Below are 18936 nucleotides of genomic sequence, written 5' to 3'. Positions count from 1 at the left end.
TGCTTTCTGGTAGCCATTAAGAGTTTCACTAGATCTCATCATTTTTGCTACCTATTGATTAAATTCATTAATATGGAAAAATAAAAATTTAGGACAAATATGATATTTTTATTCACTTCCATTTTAAGACTCAGTCGGCTAAGAAAAATAAGAATCAAATTATAATGGTTATGATGTCCTGGGGGAGATCTGTAATAATGGATGCCAATTATGGATCTCCACCACCCAATGCACATCAACTCTCTGGAAAGCATTTAACTCTCTTAACTACATCTCTTGCTACCACCTCCCATTGTCTTCATGATTCCTGTACTTTATTTACCCAGGAAATACTTATTGAGCACCTACTATGTGCCAGGGATATAAGATATAGCAGTGAACAAAATAAATAAAGCCTTTGCCCTCAACGAGGTGGCATGGAAGTACAAGGGGCAACCAATAAACAAAACATTAATCTCTACCATGTTAGATGATAGTAAGTGCTCTGCATAAAAATGAAGCAGGTATAGAGAATTCTTGGTATGTTGTCTTAGATAGGAAGGCTTCTCTAACAAGGAGAAACTTAAGCAAAGACCTGAATGCGGTGAGGAAACAAGCCATGCAGATATAATAGGGAGAAAAATGCTCCAAGAAGAGAGAAGTACAGATGCACCGAGGAGGATTATGTTTGAGGAATAATTAGGAAGCCAGTGCGCCTGAAGTAGAGCCAGCAAGGGGAGAGTGGTAGAAGATGAAGTTAAAGATGTAACAGTGGTCAGATCATGAAGATCTTTGGGGCAGTAAAAATTAATGAACTTTATCTATAGGACGACGAAGAATCATTTGGAGCTCTAGCAATACTTGACTGCTTGTAGCTTTTCCCAACTATGTTGTTTCAGGCTTACTCTGTTTGTGTGTGTGTGTGTGTGCGTGCGTGCGCGCGCAAACGTTTTCTCTGATATGATTGGTTGCTACTTTCTCCACCCAGCACACAGCTACTAATCAATTGAAACCTAGCTTATATATCACTCTCCTTTGGGAATCTTTTCTGATTTTACCAAGAATTTACTTTCTTCTCTATTATCCCCAGGAGAATATATAATTTTTCATCTAAATTGGGACATGTTTGAGAGTGAAAGGAGGCTTTCTCAGTAATTACATTAAGACAACAGATTTAAACTGGTATATCTTGGGCAAATAGGGATGCCCGGTTAACTTATTTTAATGACGTCACATGACACTTCAATTATGGTGCATATGTCTTCTTTTCCCATTAGAATTTTCCACAAGAGTAATATCATTTTGTCTCTGAGATTTCCAGATCTATATAGAGTCTGACAAATGATAGGAATTTAGTGAATGGTTCTTTGAAGAAATGTGGAGCGGGGTCAGAGCTAATGATAATAAACAGTAACAAAGGCAAGAAATAAACCTTTGTTTTAGGAAGACACTAAGATTTTGGGGTCATTTGTTAACGCAGCATAGCTAAACCTAAATTGGCTGATGGTTCTCTTTCCTTGGATATACATTTAAATGTTGATCTACCCAATATAAATTTTAAATTTCCAAAAACACATTCTTTTTCTTTAAATTCAAAACAAAACAGCAGAATCCCGCTAATGTACTGGGGTTTTGATAAATATTTGTTGATTAATTATTAATTTTATTGTAATGCTCTTGACATCTGTACATTTAGGAACATTATTGTTTAGCTCAGAGTAATAGGGTGTCTGTCATTTGTGTAAATTCTGCCAATTTTAGACAGATCTGGCAAACCAGACTGCAGTCTCTCTGTGCCAATTTCCCAGGGAAAATGTGGAAGGGGTTTGATAAAACATTTTCTCCCCTCTTCCTCCAGACTTGTCCCAGTTGGATCTTCTGTATGATTTGGCCAAACTGAAGTCAAGCAAAGTTTCCTTCTGGTCAAATAGAAGTGCCATCAATAATTTGCTGGGAAAACGAAGGGTCAATCTCTGGGTGGGTGCTGGTTCTTGCAGCATTTATGTGTCATAGTCAATCACAGTGAAGTCATTGCATCCTACACACTGCCAGCCTCCTCTGGTAACTGATGAGGCACTTTTGGTAATAACATTCTCATTTCCAGACATTGTCTATTTTATCATTTGCAATTGTAGAATATTTTTGACATCCTTGTTTCTTTATGTAAGATCAGAGTGACTTTATGTCAGTAAATTTGTCAGTGCACACTGGTCAGCTGTGACAGGCAAAGTACTAAATGAATGAGCTTCAATTTTAAATGTAATTAATAAATTACTAGGAAATATTTCTATTATGAATACACTTATATGTTGTCAAATACTCTATTAAGTCTATGTGCTCAAAAAATCACTAGGGTCAAGTGAATTTTTTTTTTTTTATGAGAGAAATAGGATCAGAATTATTATGAAGCTGGTTTAATGACAAGAATTTATTTTAAATGATGTTACCTTCTATCTAAATTATGAATATCAAATATACAAATACATATATTAGATCTGTTTAATTACCTGCTATACTTCATTATTATAACAAAGCATAAATGTACAGAGAACTTGCTGTTTACTTCATTAGAGTAGCCCTGAAGGCTAAGTATTTTATATCTAGTTTTCAGAGGAGAAACTGAGATCAGAAAAATTAAGCAATTTTTTTTCTAAGTCACTCAGTGAGTAAAAGGTAGATGCAAGATTTGAATTATGTGTATATAGCGTCAGAGCTCTTTACCTTGTGCTTCTCTACCTTTTGCATAACTCCAGAAACCTGAGGTGATAACTTTCTGCACTTACTAGGACATCCATAGCCTGTCTAGACTTACCACTGCAATCCCTTGACCACACCTGCCTACCTTGAGTTTCTCAGAGGCTTACTTCTGGAACCTTCTTAGCTTAATTTCCCTCCCCCTGCATATCTATTTTCTATTCTTCAAACCCTCCTTGGTTTGGTCAGTTCTGCTCTCAACCAAGTTTCAGACAATGTGGTATATAAGCATGGATTTTTCTGAGCTACTGCTGGCTTTAAAAGAACCACCTTAAATGTACACTAGTCCCTCTGAACCATAAATGCCAAATCAAGGGATTCAGAAGTAGGATTTCTTCTTGATGAGGAAATACACACAAACATTTATCTGTGTGTGTGTGTGTGTGTGTGTGTGTAGTCTTGATTTCTTATTTATAGAGTGCCTTATAATAAAAGTCATTCCTTTCTACTTCCTGATTAAGTTAGGATGAAAGCTCAGAGAAGCAAAATCACAAGTGGATTTTCTGTTTTCTTTGAACTCCTTCCCAGGGCTGCTCTGTACAGTTGTGCAAATTGTGCATTTCACACCTCTAGAGGACACCATTCACATTTGTAATATCATATATTGTTATATTGATCAACAGCAATTTTAAGACAGATGACACTAAAGTGTCTTTTGAAAACTGCAGCTTTACTCTAATCTCACAGAGGCACTGTCTTAGCCAGCACTGCCTGCTTGTTTCTAGAATGAAGGATCATGGCAAAAAAGGAAAATCTTCAGATTTGCTTTTCATGCCTGCTCCTAATTTTTGTGGGATTTAATTTTTGTGGGAATTAATACATTACAAAATTATTATGTGGTAAGGCTTTGTGAAGTAAAATATTTTGGGATGAGGTGGAGCAAGATATCCAGATTAATGTACCCATACGTGAGGTCCAGTAAGTAGACCTGTGGCATGTAAATGCATCTGAGTCTACCTAGGAGACAGCCAGAAAGATCTGTTTGGACAACTTGAGGTATCTAGATTCGTCTATGGAAGGAGAAGTATACATGATAAATGAAAAAAATGAATAAACATGTTTTAAATGTAAGAGCAAAGTTGTCCACCAAATACCTGTTATTTTAATAATTATTACAGCTCCTTAGTACATGTATGACTCCAATTACTACTGATGTAAAATTTTAAACTTTAGATAAAATGATTGAAGATAAATGGATCCTATTTTTATCTTTTCCACTTTATTCACAAATTGAAATAAAATTAGTGTTGTGAACCAAAGCTTTATTTTAGGGATAGTTTCTTTATGTTTCATATTAAATAGATTAACAAAATGATCAGAAAGCTTTAAATAGTTTTTTTTTTCCTTCCTTTGAGGTCAATACTGGGTTTGCCCAGCGGTCAGCTTTGCAAGCTATTTCACTCCTATTTTAATGGGCACATAAAGATCATTGCACTGAAATTAATTCCCATCAGGGTTTCTAAGCATCCTACCCCCAGGTGAGATTTTAGGAAAGCTGTGCCATTCAGAGGTTGAGAAGAAATCCAAAGAAATCATTATGTTAGGTTAGAATGAAGAGGTTTTCACACAGGAAAAGTAATTGAAAAGTATATATTTTGCATAATGAAATAGATGACAAACTGGGCAAGCTGGTCTATTAATGAGCCTCCTGTAAAATCAAGACGCCGCCAAAGCAGAGAGTGAATGCGTGAAGAGGAATCTCTGATCTTAACTTTTAACAACCAGTTTTAATCAAACCATTTGAGGTGCTGAGTTCTTAGGGCTGTATGATGGTGAGGGCATTTTGAAAGAAGAATAAAAAAAGACATTTTAGATGAATTGAATTGCAAAGTAACATCATCAACTTGAAGTTATAATCAGAAAGACTTATTTTTATCTTGGATTCCACAGAATTCCACATTTGTTTAAGGCCACGACCATATTCTCTATTAGACCTTCCTTAACCATGGTTTTTAGAGGTAGAGTAACATGACCTTAGGCTTCTGAATGGTGTTTCAATTAAAAGCCTGAAGAAAACAATTTTTTCTAGAAAAGTCCATCCAGTATTAACTGAAAGGATATCAATTATTAATGGAATTCAAGAATCTGCTACATATATAGATATTTAAGAAATATTATATTAGTACTAGGTCATCAGTACTATTTCTTTGAGGATATTCTGTAGAACAGATATTTACATAAATGGCTTCAGATATTTAAGGACTGAAAATCTGTATTTCCTGGTTTTTAAGGGGTTAGCAAAAGAAGATATCATTGGTAGGTATGCAATGTATTTTTGTCCTAATTTATCTAGATTGGCCATACAATTATCTCTAGTTCCTGGAGAGGTGCCAGTTCTCCACCTCAGCTTATATTGCACAGGTTGCCTTGTAAGAACAAACAGCTTACTAATGTGAAATGAAATGTACCTTCAAAGAAGTGAATGTATCCAAACCTAAGAGCCTGAAGACTGGTCTTGCAGAACCATGAGATTTATAATGTAGACGGTGGGAGTGGGGGTCTCGTTTCCTCTTTAGTGAAACTCGAAATTTTTAGTATAATTGGTGGTTCTCAGTTCTGGCAATGCCATTTAGAATCACTGAGGTAGCTTTTGAAAGAAAACTTTCCACCCTCAGAGGTGCTGCTTTAATTGGCCTGAGTGGGGCCCAGTGTCTGTTTGTGTTTCAAACTCTCCCAAGTGATCCTGACAAATAACCAGTTATGAATTGCTGATTTTAATTTAAACTATCTCAGTTTCAAAGACGAGTACAGGGATCATGCAGGAGAGGAAACAGAGGCAGGATTAACAAAAGACAATACTCCTTAAATGTAGTTGAAGTTTCCTGCAGCCATAAAATCTCATGTCCTTGAACTTCCATTGTAAATATTAATGAGTGTGTCTGACTTCCTTTCATGTGAAAACAAGTAACGAGATCTTAATTTGACAAGTTTATTTCCCTTGAACATGCTTTTTTCAAAGATGATAGAATCTATGAGAGAAGGGATTTTTGTTGCATTCACTGTTGTATGCCCAGTTCTTACCACAGTGCCTGGCATATAGTAGGCACTCAATAAATATTTGTTGAATAAATAAATGAATAAATTCACTTGTAGTTGGTCCATTACATTATGGTTTTGAATGAGTAATCTGAAATTAAGTAGTTTAGTGACAGATGAATGAGAGTGCAAGGGAGAGATAAATCATGATACAATTGACAGGTTAAAAAAATCAGCTGGTTTTCCTCTTCATATGACATCAAAAAAATTAGACTTTTTAAAACTAACACTTTAACCTTCAATGATTCTGTTTTGGAAAATGAGCCTTGTTTTCTGTTTAAATTCTCTTCTGGCTATTTTTCTTTTCTTTCTTTTTTTCTTCTCCCATTTTCTTTCTTCTTTTCCTCTTTCTTTTTCTCCTATCTACCTTTTTTCACTGTCCAAAATCAACTTACGTATTTTCCTTTTTCCCAAACCTGCTCTTCCTTTCCACTTCCCTTGTTAATACACGCATTCAGGCTCGAATCTCTGTATCACTACAGTCCTTGGCTTTCTCCTTCCCGTAGCCAACCAACTGCTAAGATTTCTCAATTCTACCAGTGCATATCATATTTTCTAAGCCCACTGCTAGTCTCTTTTTCTAGCTATTCACTCTTGATAGTTGCTGTTCTTCTAAGCCCTTGCCTCTCCAATTCAGCTCTATGCTGAAGAGTTTTCTTTTGAAAAATATTGATTTGTTTATGTGACTTCTCGTCAAACCTTGAATTCCTTCTACCTCTTAGAAAAATTCCTAGTTTCTTAGCATGGCACCCTGCACCCTCCCTTATTACTCTAATGACCTGCCTCATTTACCATGGCATCTGTCAATTCAGGTTATGGTCTCACCAATCCAAATGGCTTGCTGTTACTGAGGTTCCAAGTCTTTGTGGATGTCAGTGTGCTCATTGTGGAAGTCCCTTTCTCCGCCATTTGAAGTTCTATTCATTATCGAAGGCCCGACACACATTGTGCCTCTTCTGTGAAACCTTTCCTGACCTTCCTTTATAATTCAGCATTTGGTTTGTTCTCTCTTAAATTATGTTTATTCTGCCATGTATAATGAATAGAAGTTTATGTGTCTATCTCCATCAACAGACTTTACGGTCTTTAAAGGCAGAGACAGACCTTGTCATTTATTACTGAATCTCTAGTCTCTAGAACATGTTAGCTGCTTAAGAAAATTTTTGTTGAGTAAATTAATGGTTATAATTATGGGAGCTTTAGTTATTTTGGTAAAATTATTGGGGAGGAAGGGTTGATTAAGCATCCAAAAATGACCCGAGGGTAGGCAGTTATCCCAAGCAGTAAATGACTCGCTCAAGGTGGTGAGTCATTATCAAGGGAGTTATATACCTGCTGTGATATCCTATAATTGATGTTTTAAGTCTTTGAAGTTGTGAATAACAAAATTACTCTCCAAAGCACTAATAGTCCAAACGAATCATAGGTAAGAATCACACAGGTGGTGCATTATAAGGTAAAATCCCTAAGTGGAGAAACAAGGACCAATAGGATGAAAGCTTTGTATGCAAGCATCTACAATGTGTTACCTGTTTAAATAGAAAGATTTAAATTATGTATATATATATATGTATATATATATATATATATACATATGTATATATATATATATATACATATATATATATACATATATATATATACATATGTATATATATATATATGTATATATATATATATATATAGCGAGAGAGAAAGAGAGCACTTTTTAAAACAACACTAGGAAGTGCTATATCCTTTATTTTACCTTAGGGCAATTGTGACTTGACCAAAGTCGTGTAGCTACAGTTTTAGGTTGGATAGACTCCAAGATCTATGCCAAGTTATACCAAATCCCTGTGTGTGTGTGTTCCCTTTGCATTTAACATAGGACTCATCATTGTTAAAGTGTATGTGCTTTAAAGGTTTTTTTCTTCTTCATAGTAGTGAGCTTGTGGGAAAAATTAAAAATATATGTCTATTTATTAAGATAAAATGTAGGAATAAATATTGTTGTGCTGATTCATCCACACTTTTTTACTGACATTCTTATCTGATGAACAGTCCACATTTGAATCACCTGGGCCAGGACATCTTCATCTGTAGCTGATGAAGCTGATTGACCTACGCATTTTTTAAGCTCATGGCTTTTTAAATTTAAAGCATCTTTTTAAGTGAATCCAAATATCAGATCTTTTATATTTACTCTGTATAGATTTTACATGGAGCAAAGAGATAGAGAGCTCTAATATACTTATTAAATAGAATATTCCACTTTTTCACTTTTTCTTTTTGATTTATGTGAAGCTTTCTGTATGATTAATTAGTTCAAGGTAGACACTCAGAGTCTCTTCTGAATTTTATTGTCATTATATAAGTAAATTTATTACCTGCCTTCGTGGATCTGTATTTTGAAACAGATCCTGTTTGGTTTGACATTTTCTGAGTTTAATGTCATCAAATTACTATTAACTCTAGACAAAGGGCACTAATTTTCCATTGTGCAGAGCATGAATAAGCCTCTTAAGTAGATTTTTTTTTTTTTTTTTTTAGCCCTAATACAGCAAACATTTTTCCTGGCATTATTAATGCTTCCTGAAGCAATTTTAATGCCAGTTGGGTGCCTCTTTTAGGGCACTCATCTTAGCCAGCATTCATACATGCTGTAAGAATGTAGGAATGTGAGGAAATTTGGAAATATTGAAAGTAGAGGTGGGATATCACCTGTCACAATATTAAAATTTAGTTTTCATTGAATTATTTTAATTAACTGATATTTCATGCTTAGAGGGTTCTTACCCAAAGTTCCAGAATCTGAGCTAATTACAAAGGGAGAATAAAGAAGTCATAATTCAATCTCTTGTGGGTTCATAAGAAGAATTAAAAATATATATCTATTGGTAACAAAATATGAAAATAAATATGCAGTAGGAATTATTTCTTCAAGAAGGAGGAATGTGCCCCCTCTGCTGGTAGGGACAGGTCTAACACACGAGATGGGCAAGTTTGGTTGAATCTGAAGACAGAAAGACCATTTAAGACCCGGGTCAGCCAACCACCTGGCCAGGGCACCAATGTTTAAGAGGCAGTAAAAATCAGTGAACTAAAACAGACGTAGCGCCCTTCAGTTTGTATTCCTACATATGTTACCTGAAAAATTAGTACTGTTTCTGCCATATACTCAAGTAGAAATTAATAAGTATGTTTTTCTAGCTTTGAATTTATTGAATATCTTTTGCAAGATACATGGGCAAGTTGCATAGACCTCACCACTAACTCTGAGCCCATAAGTGCCCATCATCTGAAGTCAGTGGAAAATGTGAACTGGACTAATTAATATAGGGCATGATGCTTTTCCATGGGAATGACTATTTATTACTTATATTCTAAGTGCTTGAATATGTCTCCCGAGTGGGTAAATGCAGGGCTATTTAAGTTTGCTAATAAAAGTTTGTTTTCCCCAGTCTCATCAAATAAATGAAGAACAAATATTTAAAGAACACCATTTTGTGGAGATAAAAGAGTATCTTGTCAGGGGAAGAGAGAAGGTGCCGTAAATCAGCATCAACATCCAGCCCTACGGTGGAGGGGTAAACAGTTTCATCAATCAGTTGGAAGTGGTTGAATAAATATTGTTTGTGCAGAGTTAATGGATCCCCTAAACGCCACCAACTGAGGGAGCCTGTACTCCATAGATGGTCTACCCTGGTCCATAGTGCTTGGCAAAATGTTAACACGCTGCACTAAATCATATGGTCACCTCTGAGCTTGTTCAACAAACACACTTAAAAAGGGTCACCAGATCTTTTCAGGGACCTGTAATTTGTTGGAGCCAGAAAAAGCTGAATTTGAAAAGTACGGCTTCCCTGCTGTAGAGATCAAATCCATTGTCGGAGCTGTGTTTTGTTAACTTTGTACATAGGATCTTCTTTAACAACTCGGGAGACACAGCTGCTCTTTACATCTAGAAGTGAAAGAAACGAGTCTGAATGGAATATGTGGGCTCTGCTGAAAATGAAACATTTGCTTTACTGAAGGACTTGGGGCTCAACCCTGCATGTGAAACTTCCGCCCGAGCTCAAAGTGGAGGGAAAAAAGAAGGGAGAAAGCTATGTAATTTGTTTGAAGTTGTCCAGCACACAAAAACTGGCCATCAGATGTGTGAAACAAGAAAAAAAAATTTTAATTTCTTTATCTAGATTATTAGTTAGTTGATTCAGACGAAAGAATATGAAAGGGATTACTGATGCTTTCTGAATCACTCATATTTTTGTAAGTGTTTGGATAATACAGTTGCTTATGTGTTACCAATCTAGGAGAGATTAGAAAATCTGGATGTTTGATCTGCATGTGTTTCTTTTTTGTCCATAGGGAATCTACTGTTCTAATAGATTTAGAACCTATATTTGATATTTCCAAATCTTTTGGGGAAGCATAAACAAAAGGGCAGGAATCACAAAGCATTGCCTAAGGAAAGGATTCTCTTTGTGTTACATGTAGTGCCTCTTAATTCCATCTACACATGAGTCTGTGAATTCTTTCTGAATTCATTGGATTGGCTCTAAAAGCAACTGAAAATAAGAAAGATCTGAAAATAATGAGGCAATTTTATAAAAAATAATCAGCTAAACTAATCCATTTGACTGATTTTTTTTTTTTTTTTTTCCCTTCTCTGCCACCCGTTTTCATTTTATTCTTACTTTGATGAGATCTTTCACTCAACACTGAACAAATGTTAAGTGCTGGCTGTTATTATTAAAGTCTAGTTTGGGACATATATATATTTTTGTATCTAATTGCTGATATGTTAAGATCAAAGGTAAATCATTGTAATTTTATTTAAAAATAAACATGCGACTACGTAGCTGAGAAATCATTTCACAGACCTTATTTTCAAATCCTGTTTACATATAAGAGATGATTTTAGTAAGTACATTACGTGAGTAAACGGAAAGGCGAGCTTCAGGAATGTTTTCTTCTTCAGTTATTACTTAGCTGAAACCAATATTTAGAAGTACTTAGAAATAATTCTTATTTTTCAAAAAACTTGTCTCTCCTCCTTGAACCATTACTTATGTTTCCATTCTCCCAGTCATCATTTCTCCTCTCTCCTAACGTCTTTTCATGTGTTTTCTTTACTGTCCTTCCTCTCCTGCCACCACTTTTTAAAAATCATTTTATTTCAGGAGAAAATATTTGTTTTTACTTTGTTAGCTATTTACAGTGAAGTCAGGGTTAAATAATGCTATGCAGGACACAAATAAAATATTTTTTGGAGGGGTGGGTATTTCCGGGTTTTCTTCCAATTAAATGGAAAGCCATCGGCACCACTCATTGCAAATATGAAATCTAATCACGGCACATTATAAGAGCAAAAATAAGCTTCCCCATATTTCATAAATTGATTCACAATCTTCATATTTTATCCTCAATAATGTATGCATTTTCCAGCTGGCTAAAGCTGCAATCTTTCTGCGTTTTGGACATTTGTCACTCTATTCATCCAGGCAGGAGAAGCCCCTGTGTAGCAAGCTCCTTGCACTGCAGGCAAAGCATCTGTGAAGGAGTCACTGACATCTGATGATTCAAATTGCAGAAATGATCCAGGACAAATTATGAACGTCTGGGTAGTGCCCAAAGATTTTGAGCTGAAATGACTTTGCCCTTGGAGCTTTGCAGATTTTGGTGAACTCTTGGGGCCACAGGCTTTCCTGTGTACAGCCTCCATAGGATATTGCCCCACAGGTTCTATTCTCTGTGTCAGTTATCATCTTGGCCAGCTGAGTGCCAATTTAGCTTTCCTGGGCCTGAAATGAAAAGGAAGTGGTTCAAGTTTTAGCTCAGAAACCCTCAAGGCAATTGGAGCTCTCTTTGAAATGTAAAACAGTCTTCTATCAAGCATTGCTTAAGGCATCATCCAACTATCAAAGTCAAAGATGATTTGATAGAACCTTACAAATCCCCATAATCTATGGTAAGTAGTAGTAGCTACGGCTTTGGCTCTGTGTTTGCACGTAGGGCAGAAGCAGGAGGATAATTTATCCAACTTTAGGGTAATGAAGTGTTAACAAAAACCACATGAAGCTATTATTACAACCACAGGCCACAGACTGCTAAGAGGGTGAGCTCTGGAGAAGTACCTATTTTCAAGGAATCTTGCATCTCAGCTTACCTGAAGGCATTTGCTAAACACAAGGTGATGCATCTGAAAGACCATGATTCATTAGCTCTAATGAACAATGCTGAGCATATTGTCTCTAAAATAAAACCCGCTGACATTGATATATATGTACTTTAACTCATTCGTCCCAACTTTATTAGGTACATATGTCTGCAGCAGACACAAATGAAACAGTCTACAACTAGGCTCCAAGCCAAAAACTAATTTATTCTTTAATGTGCTAGTGATTACTTGGTGGTTCCTTGAGCAGAGATGACAGGTCTGAGCTAATGGAGTTGTACTGTAAGTTAATATAAATCATGACAGAGCAATTAATTACAGAAACCACTGCAAATCCCTTTGTTAGTTTTCCCCATCACCAGAAGGATTTAATAATATTCATTTTGCTAAGTTCCAGTGACATTTACAAGTCTTAAACCATTTTTAATCAAATCAATATCACTGGCTGCTAAATTTAGTTGTGCTTTGCTTGCAAGTCCTGGAATACATCGATACTAATCTTTCCTACCTTCTGTTCAAATGAATCACACTGAATACCCATACTTCCTCTTCATTTGTTTACATTGAATAATTGGGATCTGAAAAAAGTGAAGACCTAGGGAACCCTGACTCTCAGCAAGAATGAATTAGCAGGTAGAGGAGGAAATCCATAAATCAGTGATTACACGTGCATCATTGTATCTGACATCCTTCATCAGTTTCTCCTAACCGGCCTCAAAAAATACTTGACAATCTCAGAACTAGATTCACATTTCTGTAGACTTTTTCAAGTGTGGCAGGTTAAAAAAAGAAATGTGGGATTTAGGCACTGAAGCAATATGCTTTCATGACAAAAGAGCGTAATAACCCGTTCAAACAGTTAAAACACCACCTCGGCTTAATCTCTGTGTGTTCTTTGTTCTTTAGACACCTGTAGTCAACATCTCTGTTTCAAACTGAATAAGTGGAGATTAGTTGTTTTATGGACGTGGAAACGCTAAATCGTCTCTATAAAGAATAATAAACAATTCTTAATCAGGAAATTGATAGCATTATAGATTTTCGGAACAAAATAACCTGCTGTTCTTGGATGGCAGTGTTGCTAGATCAATAGCAAGCCTTTTGTTTGTTTGTTTCTTTTTTTTATTTTTGCCCTTAAAAGCTCTATCTCAGGAAAGAGTACAGATCCCACAGCAATGTGCTTTGCACGTATTCAGTAGATTTTCTATGTGTCCTACCTTTTTTGCATAATTGCAGATTTTTATGACTTTTTATTGACCTGCTTTTGACTTGATTTGTAGCATCCCTGCATCTGAGTCTTAAATCTGAGCATTCTCCCCAGAAAAGTCCCTGTGGATGTGTTTTTATATTTGTCATGCTCCTGAGGTACTCAGCACTTTGTACTTTCTGCTGTGAACATTTCTTTCCTCTTCACTTTCTTACCAGGTTATAAGCTCCTGTAGGACAGGGACTTTGCTTTATCTATTTTTCCTCTACACTGTAGATACTTAGCAAGGATATTTTCACATGATATTGCTCAATAAATGTTCAGTAGCCAGATGAACATATGCTACCCAGATGGGAGAGTGAGGAGGGTGTAAAACTCAAATTAGTTCACCAAATAACTTGTAAGAGCTGTAGAAGAATAGGTTGGATGCAAGAAAATATTGTTGACCTGGAAGGGTTATTTTAGACTAAAGCTTACATTGAAAATTAACTTTATGAAGGCTATCCAGGAGACCAGCACTTGGGGGTAGCTTGATGGCTAGGGTATAAAAGCTAATGGTATCTTTGTACTTTTGTAGATGTCCTGTCCTGTCTCACACTTCCAGCCCTGGAAACTGTGAGGTAGTGCAAAGAGGCCTGAATTGAGAGTCAGGGTTTGAACCCCATACAACTTCTGAGCTTTGTGACCTTAGATGAACCCAGTTGTGGCTTTTGACCTTGGGGAAGGCACTTAAGCCTTTCTAAGACCAAATTTCCTCAACTTTATGGTGGGGATAAGCAATGCCTATGCTACAGAGTTGTGAAGATTAAAAGAGATAGCATATATGAAATTAGTGAGCACAGAGCAGTCGCTGAACCCTCATCTCAGAAGGCCCATGGCATCCATGGCAGGAAGAAGATAATTTAAACTTTTCTAAGCTGCAAGAGACAAACAGAGGCGATGGATGAGAAACAGCTTTCTCTTTCTATTATTTACTATTGCGGAAGTCTAGTCAGTGTGAACCTTTCATTAGTATGGGTCTTGGGTTCCAACAAGTGGGCCAAATTCCCTTTCTTTTCTAGGGAAAAATTACTTTAAAATGTGTCACTTTTCAAGTGTGTCAAGATCAAGAATTATGAACATCATTCCATTCAGGAAAGCAGGATGGGGAAGTTATTCTTCGTATAACCAAACCATGGAGCCCCTCAGGTCCCCTTTTAACATGGAATATTTAGAAGACTCTTTTCCTTGTTCATTTGAGACAGTATTCTGATACATTGGCTAAGGAGCTTGCCCGCACCTGTAATTTTGGAAGGGAAATAAACTGTTTAAAAATTATAATGTATCTCTAGTAAGCTTAAATGGTGTATAACATTCCCAGGTATAAGGAGCCATTACCAAGTTAGTACACTTTTTTTCAGCAAAATATAAGACAAGGCAAAGTGATTTCTACTAATATTACTACTATTACTATTTCTATCACTATTACTGTTATGATTATTACTACTAGTACTGCTGCTGCTACCTATGTTTATTGAGTGCTTAACTATGACTGTTGTAAAATTTTTTCATATATTAACCCGTTTACCCTCACAGTCATACTATGAGGTAGGAACTATTATTAAGGAAACTGAGGCACATTTAGTAAGTAGCAGAGCTGTGATCCGAATGTAAGCAATTTGACTTCAGAGTCTGTGCTTTTAGTGAAAAAAGACCTTGAATTTGGAGATCCAGATTTCAAATTGAAACCTTTGCCAAAATAGTTGCACAACCCCGTAAATCCCTCCATTTCTCCGAGCCTCAGTTATTTCAATTGAAAAATGAGAATAGCACCTACTAAGTTGAAAACCTTTGGTTCTCACATGGCACAGTGAAAAGACAAAAGCAGTCATACTCCAATTGTTACTTGCATCTCTTGAATAATGTTCAGAGGAATCAAAGTCATAACCCAAAGCAGTATTTTAAAATTTTGCCTTCACATTATCATCTGTACCTCTCCCATCTTGCCTGTGTCCCGAAGCATTTCTCTCTTATCCCCTCATTCCTTTTTTTTTTTTTTTAAGGCAGAATCAGTCTTATTTTACTGAATGGCTGAGCTATGCGATTGCCAAGGGCACTACATACAGACAAGAGAGTGGGGAGCTTAATTTCTTGGGCTCTTCCTCTTTGGATGGTGTCTTGATGGTTTCCTCCTTCTTGGCCCAGTGCTGCTCTTCACAGCCCTTGCGTGCTTCCTTGATATTAGACCTGCGGGCCTCAGCCCGGTCATCCAGGAGCATTTTGCAAGCCTTGTCTCCCTCCAGCTTATGGGTGTGTTCCATGAGAATCTGCTTGTTTTGGAACACATTCCCCTTCATTTTTTATGTACAGACTGTGATCCATGTGGTGGTGATCTTCTAAGATTCACAGTGTCTCCTGTGTAGCCAGAGCAGAATTTTCAACCTCCTCATTCAGGTTATCTTCTCGAGTATTCAAGCACTGGCAGTACTCTTTTGCTTGCCTTGCCAATATGCCTGTCCTTTGGTAGGCCAAGGTGTTTTGCCAGCATCGATCCTGGGAATGGACAGTCATAGGCTTCTGGTTCTGCTAACAGGAATTGGCACTGGCTATTTCAGTGGTTTCATTGAAGTCCAAGTAGACCTTCTTTGTGCCACAGCAAAGGGCACTGGATGTGAGCCTCTTCTGAAGCCTGAGCGTACTCATGGCTGTGGCCACCTCGGTGAAAGGAATGCTCATAACCCGGCTCTGGAAACTGCCCCCAAGCTTGTCCTTTCACTCTGGAGTGAGACATTGATCTTCGTTCCTCTCCCCATCACCCTTTCCTTGACCACTCTCTGCCCCAGTCACTTTTCTACACATTCTCCTAATTCTTTTTCATAAAAGTATGTGAACAAAAAACTAGACTTCTTCTTTTGGGTAGGAGAGGGACAGAAACTAAGGGCATAAAAAGAAAGCATCCTGAACAGGTGGGAGTGGACGGAGAGCTGATGTTACTGTCCAGTCCTGCGGAGGATTAAGAAAGGAATTGATAAAGGAATAGCAGTAAGTCTCACAAATGAGGGTCAGTATTTATTATGTGTCCTCAATAAGCACGATTTCTTCTCTGCTCTGTGATACACTAGATAATTACAGTGATGAAGATGTGATAGGCAGTCATAACCAGACTGGATTGTCATCTTCTTGCGGGTAGAGATCTGTTCTTCCTCACTGCTGTTTCTAAAGGGCCTAATACAGTGTCGGCAAATAGCAGGCACTCTATAAATATTTGAAAGAAAAAAATGAAGAAAGTTAGAAACTCAGAGATGGGCCTGGTAAATTTGAATTTCCATCCTAACAACTGACCTTTCCATGCCATGAAATGACCTAATTAGCAACATTATCTAGCATATGGATCATCCCTGGCTATGGCATTCATTCTTCCTCCATCTGTTGAGGAATTTCATCCCCTTTCAAAGTCATATAAGGAGGACTTTGGTATATATTCTACATATGGTGGAAATGATATTTTATTTAAAAAGCTGTAACGATATCACCTAGATTTTTCAAACATCATTAAAAAACTTAATTTGGGTATTTCTTCCTGTTTTTGTTTTCCCCTTTGACAAAATACATTTAATAGACAATATTAATTCAGTTCCCTGATGCACATAATACCTAGCAGTATTCAATATCTGGCTTGTTTGCTTTTATTCTTAAAGAATCTGAAGGGAGTTGACATTTTATTTCATTCATTCACAGTCTCTTTTTTCATATCTAATGAACACACTCCACAACAATGGTCCTCAGATCTCTACCATCTGCAGGGGATGGCACACAGGTCATAGGCTAAGAACAACACCACATCAGTATTGAATAAAAAAGTGAAACTTCAAAGGCAGAGCTGGCTATGAGGTCTATGCTTTCAAGACCTCGTAGCTAGTTCCTCCTGTTTATTATTTTTTGTTTGATTGGATGATAATGTAGTATGTCATTTCATGGTCCATGACCTGTGGTCAATTCCCTATGGAGGAGCCAGATTGGGGAATATTTTTGTGAGCTTATCTGTCCTAGTTGGGAAATAATAAAAACAAGAAAGGTGGGCACAAAAAATGTCTGAGGAGAGGGAACAAAGTCCTTTATTATTGAGGAAGATGATCTTGGGGGTTCAGTTAAGAGTCTTTTTATCTAGATGGTGATAATGATATGATAATGATTCTCTCTGTAAATAATGTCGGCAAGAGGGACAGTTTTGTTATTTTTTTTCATCTCTCCCTAGTCAATTGCACTCTATTTTCCCTCATCATTGTGGCAGGAGAGTCAGACTCATCTCCACACTGCCATGATTAGAGTACATTTCTACCTCTGAATAACCCAGGCATCAACTTTTTAAAGTGTTGCGCTAGTGCATTAAGTCTTAATGGAAAAATTTTCTCCTAATATAGGACCTCTCTGGGCTATGAATAATTAATGTCAATTTATAGCTCAAGGGATGTGGCAGAGGAATCAATATGGTAAATTAACATCTACCTCCCTCCTACCCAACAACAAAATCTTTTTCAGGTATAATTAAGCCACAGAAAGGCCTATATCCTCTTTTAGAAAATCTTACATATAATTAGCATTGGTTTTATTTTTATTGTATTTTACATTTTATTAAATATTTTTCTTAAGAGCTGGAAGCTGCACAGGAGTGGCCCATACTCTGATGGACCTACAAATTGAATAATTAGGGAGATACAGCTCTTACTACTGTGGATGAGACTCTGGCAAGGCTGAGAGAATAAAATCAAAAGACTCCAGGATACAAATATTCTGAAATAATCCTTCTCTTGCCCTCTTCACTCAGTTCTTAAGAAGAAGATGTAGAAAGTTGTTCCTGAAGCCTACGACTGCACATCAAAAGAATGCCCAAGCTTTTGGTGATGATGGTGACAATGCTGTGGTACCAACTTTCATTGTCATGGGAGTCTTATCTTTATGTCTCAAATTTAAGTCATGCCTGAACAGGGCTCTGGCCTGTTTTACAGTATGTTAGACAGGAATTGGGATTGCATTGACAATCTCTGTTCTGACATCCCGAAATTTCCCATTTGCCCTGGTCTCTCTGCATCAGTCCTAGCATTGCCAGCTCTGGCCGGCCTCTTCTTTTTGAGCAATCTCATCCATCATGGGAACTGTCAATTGGGTGCCTCTGAGGCCTGGGGCTTGCTGAAGATATTCTGAGGACAATGTCCATCTGTCACATATTATTATCAGTATTCCTAAACCCTGTGGTTAGGGAGGAGCGATTCTGACCCAAGGGAAGGTACAGAGAATCCAGCAAAGAGCCGAAGATTTCCAGCAAGTCTGATTTCCTTTGCTGAAGTTTATACCAACTCTCTATTGTCATCTCTTCTTTCTAAAAAGAGAGAAAATGTAAATATTGTCCCCTATGCTGAACTAGAATAATACAGGATTCCAGCCTGTAAATTTTTTCTGCCAGTGCGTAAAGATGGACTGGAGAACCAATTAATATGCTCCTTGGTTATAGGACCTCCAGAGAGCCACAGGCTGGGGAGGGCAAGCATAAAGGAGAGTGTTGGGAAAGGCTTCTCAAGGAGGTGCTTGATTGTGTCTTCTTAAACGAGTGGAGACCTGCCGGGTGACAATAGGCCTGGGGCATTCCTGGCCAAGGGCAAGAGCAGGAGGATCAGTTCAGTCCAGGGGAGTGGAACCAGAGCTCTGTCCAGGGTCTTGGCAGAACTTAATTACTTGCTTTCTCCTTGAGCCTGAAGTTGGGACTTGAAGCTGGAAACTCTCAGGTCAGCGGCGGATTCCTTTGCAGGCCTCAAAGAAATCCATA

The 18936-nt window shown here is 37.2% G+C and overlaps 1 pseudogene; it reads right to left on the bottom strand.

Moving 5' to 3' along the window:
* Positions 1-15211: 15211 nt before the first annotated feature.
* On the bottom strand, positions 15212-15818 carry LOC111732317 (annotated as a pseudogene).
* Between the last annotated feature and the right edge of the window lie 3118 nt (positions 15819-18936).

The sequence above is a fragment of the Pteropus vampyrus genome, unplaced genomic scaffold (assembly GCF_000151845.1).
Source record: "Pteropus vampyrus isolate Shadow unplaced genomic scaffold, Pvam_2.0 Scaffold444, whole genome shotgun sequence".
Classification (NCBI taxonomy): Eukaryota; Metazoa; Chordata; class Mammalia; order Chiroptera; family Pteropodidae; genus Pteropus; species Pteropus vampyrus.
Note: the sequence above shows the minus strand (reverse complement) of the source record. Positions and strands in the feature narration are given on the sequence as shown.